Source organism: Gordionus sp. m RMFG-2023, unplaced genomic scaffold (assembly GCF_954871325.1).
Source record: "Gordionus sp. m RMFG-2023 unplaced genomic scaffold, tfGorSpeb1-WG-v2 contig_57, whole genome shotgun sequence".
Lineage (NCBI taxonomy): Eukaryota > Metazoa > Nematomorpha > Gordioida > Chordodea > Parachordodidae > Gordionus > Gordionus sp. m RMFG-2023.
This window is the reverse complement of record NW_027051147.1, coordinates 1-18577: the sequence shown is the minus strand read 5'-3', so window position 1 is coordinate 18577 and position 18577 is coordinate 1. Positions and strand designations below refer to the sequence as shown.

At 25.1% G+C, this 18577-nt stretch overlaps 1 long non-coding RNA gene across 1 annotated transcript; it reads right to left on the bottom strand.

Annotated features, from left to right (window-relative positions):
* Positions 1–901: 901 nt before the first annotated feature.
* LOC135930755 (uncharacterized) lies at positions 902–3894 on the bottom strand. Its single transcript, XR_010572885.1, has 3 exons — positions 3765–3894; positions 1191–1246; positions 902–1096 (listed from the first exon to the last, which is right to left on the bottom strand). It is a non-coding gene; the product is annotated as an uncharacterized LOC135930755 (long non-coding RNA).
* Between the last annotated feature and the right edge of the window lie 14683 nt (positions 3895–18577).

Sequence of the window (18577 nt, the reverse complement as noted above, 5' to 3'; positions counted from 1 at the left end):
AAGGATATTAAGAAACATAACTTCCAAATCCAGGATAGTCACCATAGAAAACTATATCCCGGGTCACCATAACCCCCATAGACTGGAAAGCCTCCATAACCAGGATGAGCACTCACTTTAGCGTTTTACTACCAAAGTAAATTTTCAGAAAAGATATAATTTATAAAAATAATTGGTGAAGATATAAAATCCCAAAATTTATTGTCACCTAAATTATTTCACTGAATATTACAGATTTTTATTTTATTAAAGATTCGCCAATTTCTATTTTAAAATACGTAATGGCCTTTAAATAAATTAATATGATTTAAATTTTTCCTATTCTTTGCATATCAATTTTTTCGGCTATTAACTCATGCTTATTGATTGGAGATAAATATAATTTTTAAAATATCGGTCCAGTAAACGCTAGACTTCCAATCAGTACTACCCTATAACTAACGATGCAGATAAAAAAATACCTTCCTCAATATTGTAGAATTCTAATTTTAATAATACTACTCAATTTCTGCGGCATACAACTTTTCACTTTATATTTGATATTAACTATTGATATCCAATTATTTTATTTAAATCCTTTGTTATCTTTAAAAAATATTAGCAAAAAATTTTTAAATAGAGTCATCTAAAAATAGAATAGCTATTTATCCTTAATTAGGATATTCGACATAACCCTCCATACACACTACCATATGGAAAACCACCATTTTTTATTCTTCTTTCTTTCTTTCTTTCTTTCTTTCTTTCTTTCTTTCTTTCTTTCTTTCTTTCTTTCTTTCTTTCCTTTTCAGAACTTTGGATTTTAAATATTATGATTTGTTATAAATCTTATATATCACAACATACAATTGAGAAATTTTTAAAAACCTCCAAATTAAATACTAAATATTATGCATGAATCTACTCTTTTTTTTATTAAAAAAGTATGATAAATTTAATGATTATTATACGATAAATTAATCACAAAAATATTATAATTATATTATATATAAGAATGAACAAATCTTCAAACAGCGGGATCCCAAAATCTGGCACAATTAATTTTCATATTTTGAGGACTCACTCTAGCGTTTAGCAACACCGCGGCCTTTAAAACCTATTAAATAAATGAATGATGTAAATTTATCAATCTCTTATTAATTAAATTTAATTTGGCTAATTATTTATGTTTAAAAAAAAGTAAAACTTACCACCACAAGGAGTAGGAGTATCGAAGTGAAATATTTCATTCTTATCGCGAGTGTGTCTAAAATTAATTTTATTTTTGAAATATAGGAATAATAACTACAGCACGATAAAACTCCATGATAACTACTAAAATGTGAATATCATAGGGCTGTGCCGATCCACGCATATTACATTGATCCGATCCGATATTTATATTGATTTATAACCTCCCTTTGAATCAAATGTAAATTAAGAAATCAATATTTTTTTATCTAAAAAATCGAATTATGCCTTTAATTTCAATTTTTTATTATTTCTAAAATTAAGACTATAATTCAAAAAATATAAATATTATTATATATTTAATAATATATCCAATTAGTGTTGTTTAATGGCTCGTATTGAACTTGCTTTTTAAAACGGCTAACTCAATATTTTAGCCAGAAAAATATTTCATAAGCCTAAAGATTTCGACAATATATGTCTAGACCTTTGTTCCTTCTATGAGCAAACTCTTCAGGGCTGCGTAATATTTTTCTGGATGAAATATCGAGTTAGACACTACATTTTATGTTGGTATGAATTATAAAAATTGTAATATTTAATATATAAAATTATAATATATTCTATTTTTTTTAAAAAAATATGAGAAACTCTAGATTTTTGGGCAATAAAATAATAAAATAACGTTAATTATTTAAAAAGATTTAAAATAAATAAAACTTTGGGTGAAACTTATAAAATACTATAAATCTTTTTAAAAAAATTAATAATATTTAGAGGTGTTGTGCATTTGCATTGTTTAAAAAAAAATATTTAGAAAATATTATAATAATGTATTAATAACTATACATGACATAAAATAACATAAAATAACACAAAAAAAGTAAATGATCGGTTTACAGGTATCGGCCCGATCCGATATTTTTATAAAACTCTAAATATTGATGCTGATCCTATTCGATATTTAATATAGGCACTGCCATACATAAAAGTATCGAAATTTGTTTCAAAAAATAATCATTTAAAAGGTTAGTGACCATGGTAATTTTTTAGGAAATATAAAATAATTTTTCCCAAAATGATTTAAATCGTGAATTAGTTCCATATGGCTAAATGCAATAATGGTACTAGATAGGTAGTTATTTTTTTAAAATTAAGAACCTTTATAAGGAACTTAGGGCATTATCGCCATGATAAGCAGCTATGCCAGAGACAATGCACAAAAATATCGTTTAGAATTGTACAATTGCTGATTTTCACTATATTCAGATTAAAAATTGAGAATGTTTATGTTTAAAGACCGGTTTATATAAGGTATTCCTAAGAGATTAGAAAATAAATATCTTTTATATGAAGGGGTAATTAAATGAATTCGTGATCTAAATTATAACTCTTTTTATGTCCACAATATTTTGATAGTTGGTAGTAGAGCTAAAATAATTTAAGTTATTCTTTTTAAAATTTATGAAAGAAGTACCTGTATGATTGAAATGGAGGGTGTAATTAAAAATAGAAAAGGATAGCCACCGAAGGCGGCGAGAATTTTTCTAGGGGCTTAGGCATAGGTTTTTGAGGTGGGTTTGCATCCAGTGAAAACCCTGTCATGTAGAGGCTGCCTAAAACGATCAGAAAAAATATTGAATTTTAATTTCTTAATGCCAAGATAAAAGACTTGATTGTCTAGATAAAAAAAATACTAAATTGTTCAGGTATAAAACTGAAACGTTTAGATTAAAAAAAATTGAATAACTCAGAAAATGGTCTTCGATTTTAAGAAAAAATATCTGTGGAAGGGCAAAGTAAATTCTGAGATTTTTAGTATTTTTTAAAAAAAATTCTGATCAAGTGTTTCTTTAATTCTGAGCGAGATAATATAACCATAAAATATTTCTTATTTTTTAAATTGTGTTAAATGAAAAAAATGTAAAAAAATAATTGCATTTAACAAATCAACTAGTTATAATTATATACATAATGTAAGGTAAAATAACGAAAATGGTATATAAATTATTTTTTTTATATAATTAATCTAAAAGTAACGAAGTTTAATTTAAATCTAGTTGCTTAAATACGATAGTGCGTTACTCTAAGTAAGTAACGGTAGAGCGCTTCTCTTAAAGAAATAGCGAAGAGGTAGCTGTAGAGCGCTACTTTGGAAAGTTTAACCTTTAACCAAAATACTGCCCTTTTAAAAGGTATAAAATGCTATAAGTGTTATAATAATAATTCTAAAAGGAAAATGGTATAAACCATGGATCCGCTGAGAGCAAAATTGTATAGCTTAAAAAAATTCGGGTAGGCAGAGACTCGGGTCGAGTTTAAAAATAATTAAATATATATATCAGAGTTGTTAAAAGATTCTTTTTAAATGGATCTAGATATAGATACATCGTCTGAAATAATATCTAGATACAGATATTTTAATCAAAAAAATATCTAGATACAGATACCACATTTTTATATCTAGATACAGGATCTAGATATTTGTATCTAGATCCTTTAACAACACTGATATATATAACCAGGGTCCGATTTGAAATTAAGACCTCTACGGTGCCTCCGCTATAATTAATACATAATTTCTTTTTCTTTACCTTCTTGAGAAAAACAGAATTGATAGATATTCCTTTTAATAAATTTTGAAAAAATATATTGACTTCTTAAATAGTTTTGAATGAAAATGTTTGCCTTAATGAAGAGTTAATAAAAAATATTATAAATAATACAAAATATTGTTTTTTAGTAAATATATAATTAGTTAATAAAACATTTATTTTAAGCCAACTAATGTATAGTTTTTTTTTGTAATTTTAATAATAATAACAAAAAATAATCATAAATATTTCTTAGAATATAGAAAGAGATGTCACTGAAAGAACGGAGGAATTCAATTTTACAAAGGGAATAATATATTCCTATTTTTGCCTGTGCAAAGTGTAAATATATCGGATCACTTCTCGTTTAAAGTGTTTAGAACAAATTTTTGTGATAAAAAATATTTTTAAAGACGCGATACGATTAGTGAAGGCCCACGGTCCTGTCTTCGGCACAAACCGGGACGAAACACGCGGACCAGGTTACGGTACTCAAATAAAAGACCAGTTCAGCCCGTAGTTTTAAATTAAAAGGTCTCATGGCTGGTTTTTAATTATATTTTTAAAAAAATAAATTTACGTTTTCCCATAATAAATAATACAAATATTCAATTTAAAAATAAAATCGCTATTTTTTTTGACAAACTGAATCATAAAAACAAATAAGGTAGCTCCTATAAAAAAGTAATATATAAAATAAAATATACACATAAAAATAATACTATAAAAATTATATGAATCTTTCTTTCTTTCTTTTTTTCTTTTCTTTCTTTCTATCTTTAAAAAAAAAATGGTAAAAAATGTATTTTTTTCTTATAAAAATGCAATTTATAAAAAGTATGTTAATTGCGTGTTTTTATTTATTGCTTTGAGCAGTAATTTATGCAAAGCCAGATTAAATATTTTGTTGTATAAAAAGGGTGGGGAGGGGGAATTTTGTAATAATATAAGCACTAGATCATTGCAGATAAGTAATCGATCTGACAAAACCGGATAGTTCGACAGCCGGGTTCAGTATCTTATAATACAATTTTGGTTTGAACGAATCAAACTATTTGCATTAGAATAATAAAATTTGGTATTTGTGTTCGATTCAAATTTTTCGTTGATTAAAAAATTAATTTTTTTGTTTTTAACCGTATGCATCAAATTTTTAAACATTAAAATTATTATAATAATCTGGTGACAAAGCAATTAAATTATTAACGAATGCGTATTAATTCAATTTATAAATGCCAGGCCAAATTTTATGGCCGTTGTTTTATTTAATTAACTATAAAATTTCCCCTGTGAAATAATTTACAAAATACAGCCAAAATATTTTAAAATTTTAAAAATAAATTATGCCCGGCTTAAAATTAGGATTCTAGGTTTGGGCCAATAAAAAAAAATTCCTTGGGGAAATTAGTTAGAGGCCCTAGAAAATCATTTTCTCTGCATGTCTCTGAAAAATATAATGCATTTAAATGTTTGGAGAAGTTAACAAAAATAAATGTTTAGAAATTTTGTCAATAGCTAAATATTTCCCTTATAGCATTTATAGAATTAGCCAAATTTTTCCCTAAGTGGCGAACTTTTTGGCTTAGCCTTGTTTATTGATCGATACAATGGGATGCTCGTATTTATAGTAAAATAATATATAATACATCAAATTGTAGGTAAAAGGAATCTCTAAGGTATTTGCAAAATCTTAATTAGTTTTATCATATCATACTGCTCCTTTTTTTCTAGTTACTATTTTTTTCATTTCTAATATGACATTCTTACCGTGTAAATAACAGAAGGCTTCATTTGCATAATACTTCTAAAGATTTTTAGTGTTTTCGTTTTATCATTTTATCTAACATAATAAATTCTGATTTGAGTTTACATCGTAAAACCAGCAATTATCATTTGTGTGACTATGTAATTTTAGATTATTAGCTGAGAGTATTTGACTGCATAATTTAGATAAGCAATAATAGTCAACTGTTAATATATAATTTGAATATTTTTTACTTTGTAATTTATGACCTTGTAAAAATCTTTTCTTTTTTTAAGGACCTTTTAAATTATATTAATTTAGTAAATATTAACATGTAAATACGCTATTATAAAAAATGTATATAAAGACAAGAATTTTGTATATAGAGAAAAATTTAAAATGTTAAATTAAATAAAATAAATATTTTACTCTTTTTGATCACCTGCCTTCCTAGTAAATATCATCAACTCTCTTTTATATATCTAAAGAAATGGTAGATAATATTTTAGAAAATAATATCTCACAATAATTTTCTCGATTACGTATCTACCTCCATATTCTCAGAATTGGAGTGCTCCACTCGACATTTTCAAAATTTTTGAGTTAGAAGTGGATAATTACTAATTTATTCCCAATATAAATATAAATAAAAACTAGATTAAATTAATTTTTGCTAAAGTTATAGCTCTGTCAATGCGCTATTTGCATATAACGATGTATTTTTTGTTTGGCCTATCCTATTATGTTATTTAATCACCTGTTGTCTTCCCTCCTATTTTAATTTTTTTTTTCTATATTGAATCGTAAGATATTTTCATTCCATATCTCTATTCCAAATTAAATGTCAAGGTAAATTTTTTATTATATACAATAATAAATTTAACAATTTTTTTTAAATTATGCTTATAATTTAAGTAAATTATTATGAATTACTTGCTCATATAAAAATTAAAAATACAATCTTTATAATGAAATTTAACAATTTTTTAATAATTTACTTTCATAATTTAAATATATTATTAAGCATTACTTGCTCATATAAAAATTGAAAATACAATCTTTATAATGAAATTTAACAAATTTTTAAATTATGCTTATAATTTAAGTAAATTATTATGCATTACTTGCTCATATAAAAATTGAAAATTAAATTATAATAAAATTTAACAATTTTTTAATAATTAACTTGCTCATAATTTAAATAAATTATTAAGCATTATTTGCTCATATAAAAAGTAAAAATACAATCTTTATAATAAAATCAAACAATTTTTTAATAATTTACTTTCATAATTTAAATAAATTTTTAAGCATTACTTGCTCATGTTATAATTAAAAATACAATCTTTACAATGAAATTTAACAATTTTTTAATAATTTACTTTCATAATTTAATTAAATTATTAAGCATTACTTGCTCATATAAAAATTGAAAATACAATCTTTATAATGAAATTTAACAATTTTTTAATAATTTACTTTCATAATTTAAATAATTTTTTAAGCATTACTTGCTCATATATAAAAATTGAAAATACAATCTTTATAAAGAAATTTAACAATTTTTTTAATAATTTACTTTCATAATTTAAATAAATTATTAAGCATTACTTGCTCATAAAAATTGAAAATTTTAATATTTATAATGAAATTTAACAATTTTTTAATATTTCTAGAAGCAAAGCAAATGAAAGAAAAAGACTAAGGGTATGTGGTGAGGCATATATCTCTATCAAAGTGATTTGAAAAGAGCAAGGATGGTTCAGAATGATCATTCTAATAAATGTATATTTCAATGTCATCTAAAAGTAAATTCAGATCAGAGAAAAATTATTCATGAAGTTTTTTGGAGCTTAACTGATGAAGCTAAGCGATATTTCTATAGCGAATTTATTGTTAGGTCTCCATGTAAAAGAAGAGTAAAAGATTCTTTAAATTATAAAAACTATTTATACTATATTTTTGAAGTGGAGAATGAAAGTTAGAGTTTGCAGACAATTTTTTTTACAAACATTTGATATAAGTAATAAACGAATTAGATATTTTTTTAAACATTTATACCAAAATACTGGAACTTATTTGGCTCCTAGAAAAGGTAAAAATACCAAAAAAGTTATTCCTGATCAGGATAAAGATTTTATCATTGATCACATAAATACCATTCCAAAGGTGCATTCTCATTATAGGCGAAAAGATTCTTCAAAGGAATACTTTGAGGGAAGTCTCAATTATAAAATACTTTATCATATATGTTATAAAAAAATGTGAGGAATTATCAAGAATTCCTGTTAAAGCTCATTATTACACAACAATATTTAAAAATAATTTTAATATTGGATTTTCTTAACCAGTTAAAGATAGATGTGATAAATGTGAACGATATTTAATTAATAAAGAAAATATGAATGAACATGATATTTTTAATTACAATAAACATCATGAAAATTATGTTGAAACTAGTTGAAAAATATATGGATAGAATTATAGGTAGGTCAAAAAAAATTTTAGTCATATCATTTGACCTTCTAAATGTTATAACATTACCAAAATCTGAGGTTGGATCTTCATATTATAAAAGAAAATTGTCTGTTTATAATGAAACTGCATATTGTAGTCAAGACAAATCTGGGTATTGTGCTATTTAGTATCAAGGTCAAAATGGAAGAACTGGTAATGATATTGCTTGCAGTGTGATAACATTAGTAAATGTGATATTTAAAAAATTTCCAACTATCCCTCATCTAATCTATGGGCTGATTCTTGTGTGGCCCAAAATAAAGATTCCATTATAATTTATGCTTTAAAACATTATTTAGCTAATAATACGACAAGTCAAATCAAAACAATTCAAATCAAATATGGTGCTCCTGGCCATTCGATTTTACAAGAGGTCGATTCAATACATAGTCAAATTGAAAGATGTTTAAGAAAACATGAAATCCATAGCCCTCTAACTCTTTATAGATTAATAAGAGTTGCAAATCGCAAAAACCCATTTGAGGTGATTGAAATGACCCCAAATAATTATTTCGATTTCCATTCTTCATCAAAAAAATTCAAATTTAACCATATACCATTCACTAAATTAAAGTCAATAAAAATCTCAAAAACTGAACCTTTTTCTTTGCAATATAGATTATCATTTAAATCCAATAATGTGATTAAAGTATCAATTTTACAGGATTCGAAAACACGTAGATCAAATTTTGACCAAGAATTAGTTACAATAAATTTTTCAAATATTAAATTGATCCCGAGAACGAATGGTAAAATTAACGATGAGACTAAAAAAGATATTAGAACAATGTTAGAGTTTATGCCCAGAGCTGATAGAGAACATATGGAAAAAATTATTAATTAAATATTAATTTTATTCTATATTCATTTTTATTTATTGTATGAATAAAATAGAAAAGAAAAAAAAGATATAGTTAATTTATTTATTAAATTTATTTTATATTTATTCTCTTAACACCTAATTAAAAATATTATAATTTATAAATTATAATTATATAATTAAAAATAAAATTCTATAATTGAGTCCCCAAAAAGGAATCATAATTGTGTCTAAAAATTTCTATTTGAATTTTTTGTCGAATAAAAAGGAATTCTCTTGGTTCATTTGTGAAAAGTCGTATTTTATTAGTAAGATTTTTTAAAAACAAAAATGTTGAAGGCGAAAAATGCCCGTTAGTAGAAGTCACAACTGGAGTGAATAAAAAGTTTTTAAAATTTTTGTATTTGTTTATCTTTTTAATTTCAGCCTGTGTTATTAAATTGAAATTACATTAATAAAATGTAAATGGAGAATTTTGAACATTAAAAGAAAATCATAAAGTGTTATATTTGTTCCACTTGCATTTTGATTTTATTAAATAAATTTTATATTTAAATTTTTTGAGCAAAAATTTTTTAAGCTCTGAAATTTTTAATTAAATTGAGCAATAAGTTTTTCCTATATTTGATTTTAAACTTTAATGTTGATTTTCTTTAAACATTCGCGCAAGTGGAGCAGTCCAAGGCCCACTTTATTAGTTTATTTTATAAAATATTGTCTAAAATGATAACACAACATTATATTAGTTTCATAACCTTTTGCCAATGTAGGTTGCTAAGAAATACATTTGTTTTAGCGGTTTTTAAAAACCATTATCAATTGAGGCAGTGTATAAATTAATATTTTATCATTTGTAAGCAAATAATTTTATATCCGCAATCGAATATATTTAATAATCTTAGTTGCATAAACGGTTTAGATTTAGCCAATATTTTTTGTATAAGGTTAAGCTTACGCCAATAATATTTAGCTAAGGCTTAAAGCTTTTTGTGGCTAAGGCTAAGCCCTAGCTAATTTATTTTGACTAAGACTAACCCTAAGGAAATTTCTTTTTGGCAAAGACAAAATGAAATTTAATTAAGGCTTAGTTGAAGCTGATTTTAATTGTCTTAGGTTGAGTTTAAGCTGATTATTGTTGCCTATTTTTATGCATTACTAACATTTATAATAATTATATTCAGAAGTATGAAAATTGTCACATTTCACATTTAAAAATTTTCATACCATAAATCGGCTCATGCTTAGTCATAGCCTAAAATAATAGGCTTAAGCTTGGTCTTGGCCAAAATAAATCAGCTTAGGCAAAGTCTGAGCCAAAATAATAAGGCTATTACCTAACTTTGCTTCTCGGGTATGTTTATTATATGATTAACGCCTTTACAATTTATAAAGGGGCCGGCCGAATCGTGATCGATTTGACGTGGAATGGCCCATATATAAATTTAGCCATTAAGTTTTTTTAATAATTAACGTATAATAATTTTCTTCGGTGGTTGTATATCCCTTGCTTCGTTTTGCGAGCATACCATGGTATCGATCAGTAAACATTTGTTGGGGGCTAAGCCAAAAAATTATCTCGTCACTTAGGGAAAAATTTGGCTTATAAATGCACTAAGGGAAATATTTAGCTTTTGACAAAATTTTTATGATTTCTAAACATTTATTTTTATGATTATTAAACATTTATTTTTGTTAATTTCTCCAAACATTTAAATGCATTATATTTTTCAGAGACATGCAGAGAAAACGATTTTCTAGGGCCTCTAACTAATTTCCCCAAGGAATTTTTTTTTATTAGCCCAAACCTAGAATCCTAATTTTAAGCCGGGCATAATTTATTTTTAAAATTTTAAAATATTTTGGCTGTATTTTGTAATTATTTTACATGGGAAATTTAATAGCTAATTAAATAAAACAATGTCCATAAAATTTGGCCTGGCATTTATAAATTGAATTAATAAGCATTCGTTAATAATATAATCGCATGTTTTTTTGTCACCAGATTATTACAATAATCTTATGTTAAAAATTAAATTTACGGTTAATAAAAATTGATTGGGACAGTCCTAATTTTTTTTTATTAATATGACAAATTTTTGGCCATAAAATTTGGCCTGGAATTTATAAATTGAATTAATACGCATGCGTTAAATATTTAATTGCATGTTTTTTTGTCACCAGATTATTACAATAATCTTATGTTTAAAAATTGAATTTACGGTTGAAAAAATTTGATTGGGACAGTCCTTATTTTTTTTTTATTAATATGATAAATTTTTGGCCATAAAATTTGGCCTGGAATTTATAAATTAAATTAATAGGCATTCGTTAATTTAATTGCATAATTTTTTGTCACCAGATTATTATAAAAAAATTAATTTTTATTTCAACGAAAAATTTGAATCGAATACAAATACCAAATTTATTCTAATACAAATAGTTTGATTCGTTCAAACCAAAATTTTATCATAAGATGATAGACACGGCTGTCGAACTATCCGGTTTTGTCAGATCGGTTACTTATCTGCAATGATCTAGTGCTTATATTATTACAAAATTCCCCCTCCCCACTCTTTTTATACAATAAAATATTTAATCTGTCTTTGCATAAATTACTGCTCAAAGCAATAAATAAAAATACGCAATTAACATACTTTTTTTTTTATAAATTGCATTTCTATAAGAAAAATAATATTTTTTTACTGAATTTTTTTTTTAAAGAAAGAAAGAAAGAAAGAAAGTTGAAAGAAAGAAAGAAAGAAAGAAAGAAAGAAAGAAAGAAAGAAAGAAAGAAAGAAAGAAAGAAAGAAAGAAAGAAAGAAAGAAAGAAAGAAAGAAAGAAAGAAAGAAAGAAAGAAAGAAAGAAAGAAAGAAAGAAAGAAAGAAAGAAAGAAAGAAAGAAAGAAAGAAAGAAAGAAAGAAAGAAAGAAAGAAAGAAAGAAAGAAAGAAAGAAAGAAAGAAAGAAAGAAAGAAAGAAAGAAAGAAAGAAAGAAAGAAAGAAAGAAAGAAAGAAAGAAAGAAAGAAAGAAAGAAAGAAAGAAAGAAAGAAAGAAAGAAAGAAAGAAAGAAAGAAAGAAAGAAAGAAAGAAAGAAAGAAAGAAAGAAAGAAAGATAAAAAGAAAGAAAGAAAGAAAGAAAGAAAGAAAGAAAGAAAGAAAGAAAGAAAGAAAGAAAGAAAGAAAGAAAGAAAGAAAGAAAGAAAGAAAGAAAGAAAGAAAGAAAGAAAGAAAAAAAGAAAGAAAGAAAGAAAGAAAGAAAGAAAGAAAGAAAGAAAGAAAGATTCATATAATTTTTTTAGTATTATTTTTTTGTGTATATTTTATTTTATATATTACTAGGAGCTACCTTATTTGATTTTATGATTCAATTTGTCAAATAAATATAGCGATTTTACTTTTAAATTGAATATTTGTTATTATTTATTATGGGAAAACGTAAATTTATTTTTTTAAAAATATAACAAAAAATAATTGAAAGACCAACCATGAGACCTTTTAATTTGAAACTACGGGTTGAACTGGTCTTTTATTTGAGTACCGTAACCTGGTCCGCGTGTTTCGTCTCAAAGGCAGGACAGTGGGCTTTCACTAATCGTATCGCGTGTTTAAAATTTTTTTATCACAAATATTTGATCTAAACACTACGAGAAGTGATCCAATATATTTACCCTTTGCACAGGCAAATAGGAATATATTATTTCCTTTGTAAAATTGAATTCTTCCGTTCTTTCAGTGACATCTCTTTCTACATTCTAAGAAATATTTATGATTATTTTTTGTTATTATTATTAAAATTACAAAAAAAAACTAATATACATTAGTTGGCATAAAATAAATGTTTTATTAACTAATTATATATTTACTATCAAACAATATTTTGTATTATTTATAATATTTTTTATTACTCTCTTCATTAAGGCAAACATTTTCATTTAAAACTATTTAAGAAGACATAATATTTTTTCAAAATTTATTAAAAGGAATATCCATCAACTCTGTTTTTCTCAAGAAGGTAAAGAATAAGAAATTATTTATTTATAGCGGAGGCACCGTAGAGGTCTTAATTTTAAATCGGACCCTGGTCATATATATATATATCAGAGGATCTAGATACAAGTACCTAGATATAAAAATGTGGTAACTGTATTTAGATAGATTTTTGATTAAAATATCTGAATCTAAATATTATTACAGACGATGTATCTATATCTAGATCCATTAAAAAGTATCTTTTAACAACTCTGATATATATTTAATTATTTTTAAACTCGACCCGAATTTTTTTAAGCTACATTGTTTTGCTCTTACCCGCGAAACCATGGTTTATACAATTTTCTTTTAACCTGAATTATTATTATAACACTTATAGCATTTTATACCTTTTAAAAGGGCAGTATTTTGGTTAAACGTTAAACTTTCCAAAGTAGCGCTCTACAGCTACCTCTTCGCTATTTCTTTAAGAGAAGCGCTCTACCCTTACCTACCTAAGAGTATCGCACTATCGTTACTTTTCAAAAAAGGAGCATTTAAGCAACTAGATTTAAAATAGACTTCGTTACTATTAGGTTAATTATATAAAAAAATTAATTAAGTGATATATTATTTATCAAAAAACATTAATATTTAGAAAATTAAAACTTTAAAAAGATATATATCTCATTTTGTTTATTTTACATTACATTATTATATATATAATTATAACTAGTGGATTTGTTAAATGCAATTATTTTATTATATTTTTTTCATTTAACACAATTTAAAAAATAAGAAATATTTTATGGTTATATTATCTCGCTCAGAATTAAAGAAACACTTGATCAAAATTTTTTTAAAAAAATACTAAAAATCTCAGAATTTACTTTGCTTCCACAGATATTTTTCCTTAAAATCGAATACCATTTTCTGAGTTATTCGTATTTTTAATCTAAACGTTTCAGTTTTAAACCTGAACAATTTGGTATTTTTTTTATCTAGACAATCAAGTCTTTTATCTTGGCATTAAGAAATTAAAATTCAATATTTTTTCTGATCGTTTCAGGCAGCCTCTACATGACAGGGTTTTCACTGGATGCAAACCCTCCTCAAAAACCTATGCCTAAGCCCCTAGAAAAATTCTCGCCGCCTTCGGTGGCTATCTTTTCCTATTTTTAATTACACCCTTCCTTTCAATCATACAGGTACTTCTTTCATGAATTTTAAAAAGAATAATTTAAATTATTTTAGCTCTATTACCAACTTTCAAAATATTGTGGATATAAAAAGAGTTATATTTTAGATCATGAATTCATTTAATAACCCCTTCATATAAAAGATATTTATTTTCTAATCTCTTAGGAATACCTTATATAAAATCCGGTCTTTCAACATAAACACTCTCAATTTTTAATCTGAATACAGGGAAAATTAGCAATTGTGCAATTCTAAACAATATTTTTGTGCATTGTCTCTGACATAGCTGGTTATCGTAGCGATAATGCCCTAGGTTCCTTATATAGGTTCTTAATTTTTAAAAAATAACTACCCATCTAGTAACCATATTGCATTTAGCAATATGGAACTAATTCTCGATTTAAATTATTTTGGGAAAAATTATTTTATATTTCCTAAAAAATTACCATGGTCACTAATCTTTTAAATGATAATTTTTGAAACAAAGATATTTTTATGTAGAGCTGTGTCTATATAAAATATCGGATCGGTACCAATATTTAGCCTTTTTTAGAAATATCGGATCTGGCCGATACCCGTAAAAACCCGATCCGATCTTTTTACTTTTTTTTTGTTATTTTATGTCATGTATATTTATTTATATATTCATTATAATATTTTCTAACTATTATTTTTATAAACAATGCAAATGCACAACACCTCCCCTAAATATTATTAATTTTTTTAAAAAATTTTATTTATTTTAAATCTTTTTAAATAATTAATGCCAATTATATTCTTTTATTGCCAGAAAATCTAGAGTTTCTCATATTTATTTTAAAAAAAATATAATATATTATAATTTTATATATTAAATATTACAATTTTATATTTCACACCAACATCAAATGTGGTGTCTAACTCGATATTTCATCCAGAAAAATATATTGAAATCTTTAGGCTTAGGAATTATTTTCTGGCTAAAATATTGAGTTAGCCGTTTTAAAAAGAAAGTTCAATACGAGCCATTAAACAACACTAATTGGATATAATATTAAATATATAATAATATTTATTTTTTTTGAATTATAGTCTTAATTTTAGAAATAAAAAAAAATTGAAATCAAATGCGTAATTCGAATATTTACATAAAAAAATATTGATTTCATAATTTACATTTGATTCAAAGGGAGGTTATATATCAATATAAATATCTGATCGGATCAATGTAATATGCGTGGATCGGCACCTACTTTTATGATATTCACATTTTAGTAGTTATCATGGAGTTTTATCGTGCTGTAGTTATCCTCTTTATTCCTATTTTTCAAAAATAAAATTAATTTTAGACACACTCGCGATAAGAATGAAATATTTCACTTCGATACTCCTACTCCTTGTGGTGGTAAGTTTTACTTTTTTTCTAACATAAATTATTGGCCAAATTAAATTTTATTAAAAAGAGATGGATAAATTTTACACCATTTATTTATTTAATAGGTTTTGGCAGCCGCGGTGTGGCAAAACGCTATAGAGGGTGATCAAGTGAGAGTATCTGGTTGGGGAGCTTTGAATAATCTTAATAATGCTAATGCCCATGCCATAATTCCTGCTGATTGAAAATTTGTTCATTCTTATATATAATATAATGATAACAATTTTGTGATTAATTTATCGTATAATAATCATTAAATTTATCATACTTTTTTAATAAAAAAAGAGTAGATTCATGCATAATATTTAGTATTTAATTTGGAGGTTTTTAAAAATTTCTCAATTGTATGTTGTGATATATAAGATTTATAACAAATCATAATATTTAAAATCCAAAGTTCTGAAAAGGAAAGAAAGAAAGAAAGAAAGAAAGAAAGAAAGAAAGAAAGAAAGAAAGAAAGAAAGAAAGAAAGAAAGAAAGAAAGAAAGAAAGAAATAAAGAAAGAAAGAAAGAAAGAAAGAAAAAAGAATAAAAAATGGTGGTTTTCCATATGGTAATATGTATGGAGGGTTATGTCGAATATCCTAATTAAGGATAAATAGCTATTCTATTTTTACATGACTCTATTTAAAATTTTTTGCTAATATTTTTTAAAGATAACAAAGGATTTAAATAAAATAATTGGATATCAATAGTTAATATCAAATATAAAGTGAAAAGTTGTATGCCGCAGAAATTGAGTAATATTATTAAAATTAGAATTCTACAATATTGAGGAAGGTATTTTTATCATTAGTTATAGGGTAGTACTGATTAGAAGTCTAGCGTTTACTGGACCGATATTTTAAAAATTATATTTACCTCCAATCAATAAGCATGAGTTAATAGCCGAAAAATTGATATGCAAAGAATAGGAAAATTTTAAATCATATTAATTTATTTAAAGGCCATTACGTATTTTAAAATAGAAATTGGCGAATCTTTAATAAAATAAAAATCTGTAATATTCAGTGAAATAATTTAGGTGACAATAAATTTTGGGATTTTATATCTTCACCAATTATTTTTATAAATTATATCTTTTCTGAAAATTTACTAAAACGCTAAAGTGAGTGCTCAATCTGGTTATGGAGGCTTTCCAGTCTATGGGGGTTATGGTGACCCTGGATATGGTTTCTATGGTGAGTATCCTGGATTTGGAAGTTATGTTTCTGAATATTATTACTAAACTAAATGAATATTTGTTATAACAATATTATGATTAATTTATGGTATAATAATTCTAATTCATTTATCGTACTTTTCAAATAAAAGAGGATTCGTGCATTCTATTTACTAAATAATTTGAAAGCTTTTATAACAAATCAAGATCCAAAAGTAGAAATATAATTTCGAGATTTTAACCTCCTCTTGGAAAATCAATATTTTAAATTTTTTCCAAGTGTACCCTTCTCCAGAAAATTCATGATTGATTGTTTTAATTTAAATCAATATTCAATTTATTTAAACTTAGAAATCGAATTATCAATCGAAATTAATAACTGTTCCAACTTTGAAATAAGTATAATATGGGAATTTAGTTTTCTATATCAATAAATGATTAGACAAATCCTGGTTACTTACACACACAAGGAGTGATTAAGCTAAATTTCATTTTTTATCATCCAAAAGTTTCACTAAAACGAAACCTTTCATACTGCTCAATTTATAAGCTGCATCCCCGTGTAACTTATTACGAAACAGAACTACTAAACAGCCTAAAAAGTGAAAAAATAAAAAAAACTAAAAAGAATAGAAACGAAATAAACAAAAGAAAAAGGAGAAAAAAATACGAAAAGTAACAATGCCACCAACCAATTATAACAAACCAAAACAGGGTGTCCTGGATCAAAATCTGTAAATCCTAGGCTAAATAAAAAGTTCTAAGCACTCTTAAGAAATCTAAAACTCTTAAAAAGACATAGCGAAGGTCAGATGTGATGGCGATCTGATTGCATTAATAAAATAATTTTCTAATCGTTTCGACTACTACACCTATATATAATCCGGTCATTCAACATAAACACTCTCAATTTTCAATGTAAATTCAGGGAAAATTAATAATTGTAAAATTCTAAATAAAATTTTATTGTCTCTGACACAGCTGGTTATTATGACGATAATAGCCTAAGTTTCTTATATAGGTTCTTTAGAAAAATAAAATTTTTACCATTTCACAGAAAGGTTTTAGCCATTAAATTTTTTTTAAAAAAAATAACTACATGTCTAACTCCCGTTGCATATAATCTATATGTTACTAATTCATGATTTAAATCATTTTTGGAAAAATTATTTTATATTTCATAATAAAAATTACCATAGTCACTCACCCATTACTTAGTGTTGAGAAAGTAACTAGTTATAAACTTTTGATAAAAAATAACTGTAACTAGTAATATTTTTTGAAATGACTACCTAATGTATCAGGGGAGGGGTGGGTCAGCATTTAGAATGATATTTTTCAGATAGGTATTTAAATATACCCGGGCCGGGCCTAAAAAAAATTTTTTTAAACATATGCGGGCCGGGCCTGGCCTAAAAACTTTAAAACCGGGCTAGGCCGGGCTGTGTAAATGGTACCTCTGCAGGTCTCTGAGGTATATTAAAAACCAAATATAATCGATTCTGAATCTAGGTCCAATCGTTCTTTATATGTGGATCACAATTTGGTTCCGGTATTTAAAATTTCGAAACTGGAAAGTAATTTGTGATTTGCCTAGGGAATGAGACTTTCGATCAAACGGATCCAAATCTTGTACCACATATAGACACTGACTCGAGCCGTTATCAGGACCGATTTTTTGATTTTTAATACACCTCTCTCTATAGTGTGAAAAGTATAATTGAAAATATCATATTTAATTTTATGCAAAAATATTATTCGATAAGTTATTTGCTGTAACCAGGATTTTACTAATGGAATGTTTTTAGGTGACTCACTTATCTACTTGTCTTGGAATATAATTAATTTAAACTAAATAGGCATTGATAATTTAATGAGTCTATTTTGATGGCGAACATTTTATTATTATATCTAATATGAAAATCATATGAATTTATGCAAAATATTATTTAAATGCTATTATTTTTAATTAGTAATTTATGTGATC